Here is a 13221-nt window from a genome sequence, read left to right as displayed (position 1 = left end):
CAAACACCAAAATCTCGCACCTCCGACGCTCGCAAATTCATCAAAATGCAACGTAAAACTCATCTCAGCATTCTAGATCGAAATATTTTTTCCGGGGGAGACACCCCAAACACTAAAATCTTGCGCCTTCGGAGTTCGCAAAATCATCAAAATACTTATCTCAGCCATTCTAAATCGTAACGTTTTTTTCCGAGGGAGACCACGGACCACTAAACGCCAAAATATCGCGCCTTTGGCGCTCGCACGCCAATTTGCGTGTTCACTAATTTCGTTTTAGCAACGCTACTATTTATAGATGTGAACAAAGATTATATGTAGTGATAAATGAAAAAAAAGTATATAGAGTATATATGGTTGTGTGTTAAACTTATCTCCTCCTTTGGGTGTGGGGTGGGATGGGGGGGGGGGGGGGTGTTACAAAATATTGAGGACCTACCCCCCCTGCATGTTATTGCATTTCCAATTAGGCCAAAAAAAGTTTAGGGTTACATTGGCAAAAAACATAGGGTTGGTCGGTCGGGAGGATTTAAAAAAAATTTTTTTTTAGTGTTTTTCACTCTAAAATGATGGTCGGAACCGGAGTCCGAGATCAAAATCCCGACTTTTTATATTAACAGTGGGGAAAAATTAGGATCGGGGGTAAAAAAAAAATAGGGTCAGTCAGGTAACCCTAAACTGTCATATTTTTTTTGGTCTTAATAATATTAGTTGATTTTATCACTAACGAAAAGACTACATGGCGCATTATGCATGGTACTATATTTGATTATGTACATGTATTTTAACTTCTGATATGCCCCCCCGAATACGCGTCCGTCTACGTGTACGAATACGTCTACGCTAATAACTGGAGATGTCTAGTAGAGGCGAGTCGAACATCTGGTAGAGGCGAGTCGTACACTAAGTAGAGGCGAGTCGTACATCTGGTAGAGACAAGTCGTACATCTGGTAGAGGCAAGTCGTACATCTGGTAGAGGCAAGTCGTACATCTGGTAGAGGCGAGTCATACATCTGGTAGAGGTGAGTCGTACATCTGGTAGAGGCGATTTGTACACCAAGTAGAGGCGAGTCGTACATCTATTAGAGACGAGTCGTACATCTGGTAGAGGCGAGTCTTACATCTGGTAGAGGCGAGTTGTACACCAAGTAGATGTGAGTCGTACATCTGGTAGAGGCGAGTCGTACACCAAGTAGAGGCGAGTCGTACATCTGGTAGAGGCGAGTCGTACACCAAGTAGAGGCGAGTCGTACATCTGGTAGAGGTGAGTCGTACATCTGGTAGAGGTGAGTCGTACACCAAGTAGAGGCGAGTCGTACATCTGGTAGAGCTGAGTTGTGTGGTAGTGGTGAGTCGTACACCAAGTAGAGGCGTGTCGTACATCTGGTAGAGGCGAGTCGTACACCAAGTAGAGGCGAGTCGTACATCTGGTAGAGGTGAGTCGTACATCTGGTAGAGGTGAGTCGTACATCTGGTAGAGGCGAGTCGTACATCTGGTAGAGGCGAGTCGTACATCTGGTAGAGTCATACATCTGTTAATAGTCGTACATCTGGTAGAGGTGAGTTGCACACCTACTAGAGGTACAAGTCGTACATCTGGTAGAGGCGAGTCGTACACCAAGTAGAGACGAGTCGTACATCTGGTAGAGGCGAGTCGTACACCAAGTAGAGGCGAGTCGTACATCTGGTAGAGGCGAGTCGTACACCAAGTAGAGGCGAGTCAGACATCTGGTAGAGGTGAGTCGTACATCTGGTAGAGGCTAGTCGTACACCAAGTAGAGGCGAGTCGTACATCTGGTAGAGCTGAGTTGTACATCCGGTAGTGGTGAGTCGTACACCAAGTAGAGGCGTGTCGTACATCTGGTAGAGGCGAGTCGTACACCAAGTAGAGGTGAGTCGTACATCTGGTAGAGGTGAGTCGTACATCTGGTAGAGGTGAGTCGTACATCTGGTAGAGGCGAGTCGTACATCTGGTAGAGGCGAGTCGTACATCTGGTAGAGTCATACATCTGTTAATAGTCGTACATCTGGTAGAGGTGAGTCGCACACCTACTAGAGGTACAAGTCGTACATCTGGTAGAGGTGAGTTGTACATCTGGTAGAGGCGAGTCGCACACCAAGTAGAGGCGAGTCGTACATCTGGTAGAGGCGAGTTGTACATCTGGAAGAGGTGAGTTGTACATCTGGTAGAGGCGAGTCGCACACCAAGTAGAGGCGAGTCGTACATCTGGTAGAGGCGAGTTGTACATCTGGAAGAGGTGAGTTGTACATCTGGTAGCAGTGAGTCGTACATCTGGTAGAGGCGAGATGTACATCTGGTAGAGGTGAGTTGTACATCTGGAAGAGGTGAGTCGTACATCTGGTAGAGGCAAGTCGTACATCTGGTAGAGGCGAGTCGTACATCTGGTAGAGGCAAGTCGTACATCTGGTAGAGATGAGTTGTACATCTGGTAGAGGTGAGTTGTACATCTGGTAGAGGTGAGTTGTACATCTGGTAGAGGCAAGTCGTACATCTGGTAGAGGTGAGTCGTACATCTGGTAATTGCGAGTCTGTAGAACTATCACAATAACACTGATAACAGTACACATTGTAATAGTCATATAATTTATTGTCATTAATACGGAACAAGCCAGAACATGAAACATTATGATATAAACACATTCTTGCTTCTTTTTATAATTTTCAGAAAGCAAAAGGAAGATAAATATTCATGTCTGATACAAAATATATCTACAGAAAATTTGTTTTACTCATTTACAAGAGTGACCTTATATATAAACAATATAAAGATCACAGAGGAGTAATGATTCAAAATATTTTTCATACACAGGCAGATAACTTTGTTTACATATAAACATGTGTTGCCCAGTGAGCTTGACAAGTGAGCTTGACCAGTGAGTTTGACCAGTGAGCTTGACCAGTGAGTTTGACTAGTGAGCTTGACCAGTGAGTTTGACCAGTTTATCTACTAGTGTTTTTGTTTTAACCTCTTGACCTCCATTACCTAGTCCTCTATACCTTTGTACATATTAGGCTTTTTATTTTTATTTTGTTAGATTGCCTAAAATCTAAAAAAAAAAATTTTTTTTTTTAAAAAGCCTAATATATAGGCAGGTTGAACTTAACTTATTTCAGACTCATCTGCTTATTAATAGAGAATCAAAGTGCCAAGGACACTCATAGATGCTGTGAATGAAGGACTCAAACAAAGGAAGAAAGAAATTGGTTTTTCATTTAAATATTGAATTTTGTACACATACTAATTAAGGGTGCAGTGTTGAATTTTGGAGTTAAACAAAATATATTTACATTATACCGTATTTATTTCATGATATTTAAAGTTGATTCAAGAACAATAGGTTGAATAACTCATTTTCCTGAAAGAAATTTCATATTAAAATCATTTCTGAAATAATGATTTCAACACCAATAAAACCGGTCAGAATCTGAGTTTCATTTTTTATAATTCTTTATTGATTACTAAAATTATCAATTTTATCATCTTTTCAAAGACAAAAAAAATCGTAAGTTAACATAGCCGTATCTTCATATCCATTTAACATTTAAGAATATTTTAGGGAAAATATAACATGAGAAATATTACGATTTCCGGATATGTTTTGGTTTCCATTTCAGATAACTAACATGGGTTGCTTTGATGACTTTTGACTAATAAATCATGGCCAGATACTTTTGCCAAATAAAAGGTACATTATTTCGTTACGTATAAATTTATTTTAAATTCACAAGAACGCTAGTCGGTAACATAAAAAAAAAACTTCATGTAATCAGAGATTTAAATAGTATTTAAATCTCTGATGTAATGCATAGGACTTTAGCAAGTCTTCCTAACAACTGTACAGTGTACAGATAACACCTCTGACGTCCGCTCACTTGTAAACAGTGTACACAGATAACACCTCTGATGTCAGCTCCCTTGTAAACAGTGTACACAGATAACACCTCTGATGTCCGCTCACTTGTAAACAGTGTACACAGATAACACCTCTGATGTCTGCTCACTTGTAAACTGTGTACACAGATAACACCTCTGATGTCAGCTCACTTGTAAACAGTGTACAGATAACACCTCTGATGTCCGCTCACTTGTAAACAGTGTACAGATAACACCTCTGATGTCAGCTCACTTGTAAACAGTGTACAGATAACACCTCTGATGTCAGCTCACTTGTAAACAGTGTACAGATAACACCTCTGATGTCAGCTCACTTGTAAACAGTGTACAGATAACACCTCTGACATCAACTCACTTGTAAACAGTGTACAGATAACGCCTCTGATGTCACCTCACTTGTAAACAGTGTACACAGATAACACCTCTGATGTCCGCTCACTTGTAAACAGTGTACACAGATAACACCTCTGATGTCCGCTCACTTGTAAACAGTGTACACAGATAACACCTCTGATGTCTGCTCACTTGTAAACTGTGTACACAGATAACACCTCTGATGTCTGCTCACTTGTAAACTGTGTACACAGATAACACCTCTGATGTCAGCTCACTTGTAAACAGTGTACACAGATAACACCTCTGATGTCAGCTCACATGTAAACAGTGTACACAGATAACGCCTCTGACGTCAGCTCACTTGTAAACAGTGTACACAGATAACACCTCTGACGTCAGCTCACTTGTAAACAGTGTACAGATAACGCCTCTGACGTCAGCTCACTTGTAAACAGTGTACAGATAACGCCTCTGACATCAGCTCACTTGTAAACAGTGTACACAGATAACACCTCTGACGTCAGCTCACTTGTAAACAGTGTACAGATAACACCTCTGATGTCAGCTCACTTGTAAACAGTGTACACAGATAACGCCTCCGATGTCAGCTCACCTGTAAACAGTGTACACAGATAACATCTCTGACGTCAGCTCACTTGTGAACAGTGTACAGATAACACCGCTGACATCAGCTCACTTGTAAACAGTGTACAGATAACACCTCTGATGTCAGCTCACTTGTAAACAGTGTACACAGATAACACCTCTGACATCAGCTCACTTGTAAACAGTGTACAGATAACACCTCTGATGTCACCTCACTTGTAAACTGTGTACACAGATAACACCTCTGATGTCCGCTCACTTGTAAACAGTGTACACAGATAACACCTCTGATGTCTGCTCACTTGTAAACTGTGTACACAGATAACACCTCTGATGTCTGCTCACTTGTAAACTGTGTACACTGATAACACCTCTGATGTCAGCTCACTTGTAAACAGTGTACACAGATAACACCTCTGATGTCAGCTCACATGTAAACAGTGTACACAGATAACGCCTCTGACGTCAGCTCACTTGTAAACAGTGTACACAGATAACACCTCTGACGTCAGCTCACTTGTAAACAGTGTACAGATAACGCCTCTGACGTCAGCTCACTTGTAAACAGTGTACAGATAACGCCTCTGACATCAGCTCACTTGTAAACAGTGTACACAGATAACACCTCTGACGTCAGCTCACTTGTAAACAGTGTACAGATAACACCTCTGATGTCAGCTCACTTGTAAACAGTGTACACAGATAACGCCTCCGATGTCAGCTCACCTGTAAACAGTGTACACAGATAACATCTCTGACGTCAGCTCACTTGTAAACAGTGTACAGATAACACCGCTGACATCAGCTCACTTGTAAACAGTGTACAGATAACACCTCTGATGTCAGCTCACTTGTAAACAGTGTACACAGATAACACCTCTGACATCAGCTCACTTGTAAACAGTGTACAGATAACATCTCTGATGTCAGCTCACTTGTAAACAGTGTACAGATAACATCTCTGACGTCAGCTCACTTGTAAACAGTGTACACAGATAACGCCTCTGATGTCACCTCACTTGTAAACAGTGTACAGATAACACCTCTGACGTCAGCTCACTTGTAAACAGTGTACAGATAACACCTCTGATGTCAGCTCACTTGTAAACAGTAAACAGTGTACAGATAACACCTCTGATGTCAGCTCACTTGTAAACAGTGTAAGATAACACTCACTCACTTGTAAACAGTGTACACAGATAACACCTCTGATGTCAGCTCACTTGTAAACAGTGTACACAGATAACACCTCTGACGTCAGCTCACTTGTAAACAGTGTACACAGATAACACCTTTGATGTCACCTCACTTGTAAACTGTGTACACAGATAACACCTCTGACATCAGCTCACTTGTAAACAGTGTACAAAGATAACACCTCTGACATCAGCTCACTTGTAAACAGTGTACAAGATAACACCTCTGATGTCAGCTCACTTGTAAACAGTGTGCACAGATAATGCCTCTGACATCAGCTCACTTGTAAACAGTGTACAGATAACACCTCTGATGTCAGCTCACTTGTAAACAGTGTACACAGATAATGCCTCTGACATCAGCTCACTTGTAAACAGTGTACAGATAACACCTCTGATGTCAGCTCACTTGTAAACAGTGTACACAGATAACACCTCTGACGTCAGCTCACTTGTAAACAGTGTACACAGATAACACCTCTGATGTCAGCTCACTTGTAAACAGTGTACACAGATAACACCTCTGATGTCAGCTCACTTGTAAACAGTGTACACAGATAACGCCTCTGACGTCAACTCACTTGTAAACAGTGTACACAGATAACACCTCTGACATCAGCTCACTTGTAAACAGTGTACACAGATAACACCTCTGATGTCAGCTCACTTGTAAACAGTGTACACAGATAATGCCTCTGACATCAGCTCACTTGTAAACAGTGTACAGATAACACCTCTGATGTCAGCTCACTTGTAAACAGTGTACACAGATAACGCCTCTGACGTCAACTCACTTGTAAACAGTGTACACAGATAACACCTCTGATGTCAGCTCACTTGTAAACAGTGTACACAGATAACACCTCTGATGTCAGCTCACTTGTAAACAGTGTACACAGATAACGCCTCTGACGTCAACTCACTTGTAAACAGTGTACACAGATAACACCTCTGACATCAGCTCACTTGTAAACAGTGTACACAGATAACACCTCTGTCATCAGCTCACTTGTAAACAGTGTACAGATAACACCTCTGACATCAGCTCACTTGTAAACAGTGTACACAGATAACACCTCTGATGTCAGCTCACTTGTAAACAGTGTACAGATAACACCTCTGACATCAACTCACTTGTAAACAGTGTACACAGATAACGCCTCTGATGTCAGCTCACTTGTAAACAGTGTACACAGATAACATCTCTGACGTCAACTCAACAACCCAACACTTAGCAACCTTACTGCCAGGACATGATCAAAGGTTCTAGATGAAGCAATGTGCAGTATTACAAAATACTCTTTATTTACAATATATGGATGAAACATTCTATTCAAGTAGTGAGACTATCAATTGGTAGATTTGTCCATGATAATATAAACAGCTTTAATACAAATTCATTACAAGATTGTTGAAAGTGGGACAGAAAATTACTTACACACACAAAAACATTGTACATGTAAGTAGAGTCCAAATATATCATATACAAGTTATAATTTCATACAAATATTTCTCCACGACCCCTGGAGTTGGAAGTTAATGTGTCATGATGTGAAACTATATTGTTACATGTAGGCTCTAACTTGTCTATCTAAAATGCCACTTAAAGAAGACCACAAATAAAAGCATAATATTCACAATAAAACCAGAGTACAAGAAAAACAATTAATTTGTTTATTCAATCCTATCTCGCACGAGATAAATGAAAGTCGTTTTTGTTTAATGCGTCAATGGTTCACGCATATGAGAAATTGTTAAGTAACGATTAATCTCTAAGACATTTTTAAAGAGTGACCTTAATTAAAAATGCTCCACCACCGAGAAAGTTTATCATAAATGCTACTCGTGATTTCAACAAGAATTGGTGTTTAATCGTGTATATATATGTCTAATTAACACAAAAAATGATATAAGATAATTTGTTTTGCTTTTGGCATATAAACAGTACAATGTACTACATTTTATATAGAACATAGTACCACAGAATTTTTTCGGGATGCAATTAATTATTTTTGATATTCTTATCTCGAAATAAAATTAGAAGCTCAAACTTTTCAATGGTGGTAATGGTGTAAAGTATACAAGTTCGTCTGCTCTTGTTTTTTTATTGAAGAAAAATACTGTTAGTCAGTGGTGGAGCATCTTTAAGCTTTTACATCCAAATTACACAAATTTCTCTTTCAAATTCAATTTTGTTGTTCCATAGTTAAAATGTATATATATCCAATCAGAACTAGAGCCTTTTCCATAGTTAGTATGTATCAAATTAGAACTGCTGTTTGTGACAATAACTTACTACCATTATAAGCTCTAGGATGTAAACTAAAATGGCCGATTCTTTGTGACAATAAGTTACTAACAAGCTGTAGGATTCATTCCTATCAGTCTGTATCAGTGACAGTCAGAAGTTCTAGAATGTGATATACCAAAGGTGTGAAAAATAGCTAGGAAAGTAGGTATTTAGAAAGTTTAGAAAATAATTAAGTAGATCAGTACAAAACTAGGAATAATCTGGTTTGAGATTCTTTTGATGTAGTAGGAAGTCTTATGGACACTTTTATTGTAGGCTTATCTAACAGACTTAGCCTTTTATTGTTAGTCATTTATCTTTACTTAAATCCTATAATTGACCAAATGTCACTTGTTACTCAATAGAGTTAATTATGGTATTATTGTCAACACCTGTTGGGTCAGAACTTGTAGGACCAGTTGAGTACCCCCAAGGTAAATAGTATTAATTGTCATTGATGATTGTTTAGCTCCGCCCATATTGAAATTGTCAGACCACACCCATTCATTGCCTAATTAAGGAATTAGCCAATGAGATTTAGGATATGGGACAAGTTTAATTATAATGAAGAATAGGATTAATATAGAAGTTAGAGAGTTAGAGTAGAACAGCAGAGAGTTGGAGTAAGAACAGAGAGAGTGAAGGTCACAATCAGGAGTGGAGAGTCTGAGAACATGGAGCTTTAATAATTGTAATTTAATATTTCGGAACTTTTGGCAGTCACCTACAATAAACAAAATATGGAACCAGGAACTTTGTTGTGTTGGTGAATTATGGTTTATAAATTATAACCATGCCATGGACACTGGTACTCTCAACCATCAGGGGAGATAAGCTAATTCCCCCCCCAAAGCAAAATGTGTTGTCCCCTGATGGTATAGTACAAGGGAGCTCACCGAAAACCCCAGCAAGCTGCCCAGCAGCAGTATCGACCCGGTGAGAGATGTACCAAAGGTGTGAAAAATAGCTAGGAAAGTAGGTAACAGGCAAAGGAGATAAGGTAATGGTGGGTAAAATATAACATTACACAGATTCACAACGGGAAAACACTTGAAGATTTTTTCTTTGGTGTCAGAAGAAAAACATGGTTGTCCCTCTCAGTTTTCAAGTCTGTGATAAAAGCTTGTGTTTGCTTTGTTGGTGAGAGACAACAAAACCGAACTAAATCGGAAATGATTACAAAATTGGAATCACTATTTTTTTTAGCGTTATTCCAAAGTATTCCTCCAAACTAATAAAAAAAACAAGAGGCCCATGGGCCTTAACAGTCACCCGAGTTTGAATATATAATGAGACAAATTAAAGACATATAAACACTACATACTGGACCTTGAAGTTGGTCAGTGATTTTATGAATTTGACTTTTTAGTCTATGAAGAGTATTTGCTTCCATCAAACCTGTAAACTTAGAAGAAGAATTTTTTAATTTTTTTTTAGTCATTTTGGCCCTGCTTGGTCCAGCCCCTCTGGTCCCCCAGGTGGTCAGCGAGGACCGATATGGATGTTGAAATGCTATATCTCAGGCTTATAATTCTGATCAAGTTTGACTCATTTCCTATGAAAATTGAGCAAAAAATGCTCATAAATGTGTTTTTCCTATATAAACTACAGTAAACTTGACCCCCTCCCCAGGGGGAAACATGAGACCCCAGGGTCATATAATTCACAATTTTTGTAAAGGACCTTAAGACCTTTCTATCTATGAAAAGTATTTGATTCTACCATTTTCAGAATTTCAAAAGAAGATTTTTGAATTTTTAGCCTATTTGATCCTTTTGACCCCACCCCTAAGGCCCCTGGGGGTCAGTCATAGAAAATTTAATAGGATTTAATGGCCATCTCATACTGGTAATTCTGACTGAACATTTGACTCATTTCCTATTACGAATGACCAAACATTTCTCAAAAATGTGTTTTCTCTATATAAACTACAGTAAACTTAACCCCCTCCCCAGAGGGAAACGAGAGACCCCAGGGTCATATAATTCACATTTTTTGTAAAGGACCTGAAGACCTTTCTATCTATGAAGAGTATTCGATTCTACCACATCTGTAAATAGAGAAGAAGATTTTTGAAATTGTAGTCAATTTTACCCCTTTTGGCCCCTCCCACAGCCCCCTGGGGAGTGGGGCCCATATCATTCATAATTTTGATTGGTCTTATGCCTTAGAAGATTTGTGCAAAATTTCAATCAAATTGCTTCAGAAAATGTAAATTGTTACGGACATACGATGCACGACGAAGGACAAAAGGCGATTAGAATAGGCCACTTTAGACTTTGTCTCAGGTGACTTAAAAACTACTGTTCTGAAAATGAGCTATGTAGCACCTAATTCTAAAGTTACAACCGTTCCAGGCAAGGTGAAGAAATAATTGGTGAAATCTATATTTTTTGGGAGAACTAAATCACATCTCTGTCCAACACCAAATCAAAGAGGATTCAGTGATTATAAAAACGTAATGTACAAAAGTAACGAAGGCGTTATATATAGATATACATATATATATAAATTATATAAAGGTATCTATTTAATATAGCAAAAATATCCTTTGCCGTTTGTGCTATGTACAACAATCTGAATCACCAGTAGTACGTGTGACTCACTGCCATGTGATGGTTAAACCCAACTTAAGCAACCAAAATTTTAATTTTGAGCTTGAGCTTAGGTTTCCAGCCTTATCGCTTTTGTTTTACACAGGTTACTATTCTAAGCTTCTTTATTTTCATCAAACATTTAAAACAGACAAACGTTTAAAATGGAAAAACGTTTAAAAGAAAAAAAAAACAAAACAGTGGATTCTAGTATCTTTATATACCGTATTTACCGTAATTAGCACCCAGGGTGTTTAAATAATTGTAACAAAGGGGGTGCTTATAATTATTAATGAACCATGTAACATGGTTCGTACAGAAGGCCTTTTTCGTCATTTTCAAGGCCCCAAATTTAGAATCAATCAATACAAAAACCAAATGTTCTGTCGGCTTCAAAGTCTGGATCAATAACTTAATTGATCATTTACCATCACTGATGATTATGAATGAAGAAATAGTTCATTAAATGGAATTCTGGGATATGTCTGAATCAGAACGAGAACAAGGTGCGGAGTCTGACATTAAGAAATATGGATATCAGGTTGATTCCCACAATACTTCTGCCGTAAGTTTGATCAAATTTCATGTTCATTTTACGCTATAATACAAACTTTGAATTTGGAATCAAATGTCATTTTAGAACAAATGTATTTTTCAAGGACTTTCAAGGCCTTTTGGTTAAGTCAAGGACTTTTCAAGGCCAAACTCTTAATTTAAGGACTTTCAACACCAACACATAAATTCAAGGACTTTGTGTAAGTTGTGGACAAAAAAAAGTCAGCCATATTTTAAATCTTTCTGTACTCATGGAACATTAATCTGTTACAGTAAACATGTATATGCCTTTTATCCTTTGAGATGCATTTTTATGTCGTGATTCACATGTAAAACACTCGGAAGTACATGTGGGATACAATGCTGATGTTACAGGCATCACATGTTGTAAAACATTGTTAAATTCATGGGATAGGGGTGTTTATATAACTTCAACTCTTCTCCAGAAAAGGGGAGGGGTGCTAAATACGGTAAATACGGTTAGTGTGTTTTAAGCTTTCAATCTAACGTACTACTAACAAATACATGTGGACACACTCACAGGGGCACAAATATCGCATCTGTAAAATCATCGAACAAAGAATTTCAAAATAAAGAAAAATAAAACTGAAACAATTTTTTGTTGGGATTTATAAACCAGGACACTTATTCATATCCAAGTTATTTAGATCTATTGCTTTATATGAAAATGAGTTAGTATAAATTAAATAAGATTGGCTATAATCAAGATCTTTGTACTTACAAGAAATACTGTAAATATGATGCAGTTCCTTCACCAGAGTTTGTTAACACAATAATTTATACTTATATAAAAATCTTGTATCGCAATGATAAGAGTTTTAATACAATAATTTATACCTATATTAAAATCTTGTATTTCATTGTAGTTGAATCCATTGGTATTTTGCGCTTTCATGATCTTTGAAATACTGAAATTCTTTGTCGGTAGGACCATGATCGTAACAAGTGTCATTTTGACACCATGTTTGGTTTGAAACCTAGGTATACTGTAACATCTTTGAGATAGACATATGTTTTACACCATACAAGACCTATTACATTGATGTAGTGATATTTTAATACCACCCCCACATATCTATATACCAGCCAAAACAAAGACACAAGACAATCTCACTACAAACAAATCTTTCTAGATTGACTGAAGCTGTCAAAATGATAACCAGGAAGGGCTCGAGGAAGAGGTAGAAGAACCATATCTGTTGGAAAAACTTTGAACCTAATCTCCCTGAACATACAGTAAAACTTCTCCAGTTCTATGGATGGATGGAACAGTCCAATATGACATTGCAGGGGTATGAGACTTTTAAAAGTGCTGGAGTAAAATATTTATTCTCAGATGACTTCTTTTCGAATTCTGAGACAAATTTTTATCAAATACATTTATATGGATGAATAAAGAACAAGAGGCCCAGAGGGACTGTATCGTTCATCTGGTTTGTAATGCCAAGGTATGTTCTGAATACAGGATCATTGCTTCTTTTCTGAAGGAATTTTCAGATTCACCTTTGAATTTCCTGTTACGCCTTACTCTTTTTGCTCCAGGGGGTCAGAGCAAAAGTTTATATAAACTCTGTTCCCCTTCCCTAGAGGATCTTTCTGGCCAAATTGGGTCACAATCCATGCAGAACTCTATGACTGAATAGTAGCGATTTAAAGGAGTTCTATTTCCCTTATTGGGCTTCGCCTCGCCCCTCCTGCCCCTGGGGGT

The 13221-nt window shown here is 38.3% G+C and overlaps 2 long non-coding RNA genes across 6 annotated transcripts; one reads left to right on the top strand and one right to left on the bottom strand.

Moving 5' to 3' along the window:
* Positions 1 to 2586: 2586 nt before the first annotated feature.
* Positions 2587 to 7988, bottom strand: LOC138310306 (uncharacterized). Of its 5 annotated transcripts, none has more exons than XR_011206401.1 (3): positions 6064 to 7988; positions 5057 to 5941; positions 2587 to 5015 (listed from the first exon to the last, which is right to left on the bottom strand). It is a non-coding gene; the product is annotated as an uncharacterized lncRNA (long non-coding RNA). The 5 variants fall into 5 exon arrangements; XR_011206398.1 differs by having other exon boundaries at positions 2587 to 5941; positions 6064 to 6445; positions 6704 to 7988; XR_011206397.1 differs by having other exon boundaries at positions 2587 to 5941.
* Positions 7989 to 8370: 382 nt separating this feature from the next.
* Positions 8371 to 9647, top strand: LOC138310307 (uncharacterized). The gene is made up of 2 exons (XR_011206402.1): positions 8371 to 8509; positions 9323 to 9647. It is a non-coding gene; the product is annotated as an uncharacterized lncRNA (long non-coding RNA).
* Positions 9648 to 13221: the final 3574 nt, after the last annotated feature.

Source organism: Argopecten irradians, chromosome 16 (assembly GCF_041381155.1).
Source record: "Argopecten irradians isolate NY chromosome 16, Ai_NY, whole genome shotgun sequence".
Classification (NCBI taxonomy): domain Eukaryota; kingdom Metazoa; phylum Mollusca; class Bivalvia; order Pectinida; family Pectinidae; genus Argopecten; species Argopecten irradians.
The sequence above is the reverse complement of the archived record's forward strand: the minus strand, read 5'-3'. Positions and strand labels throughout refer to the sequence as shown.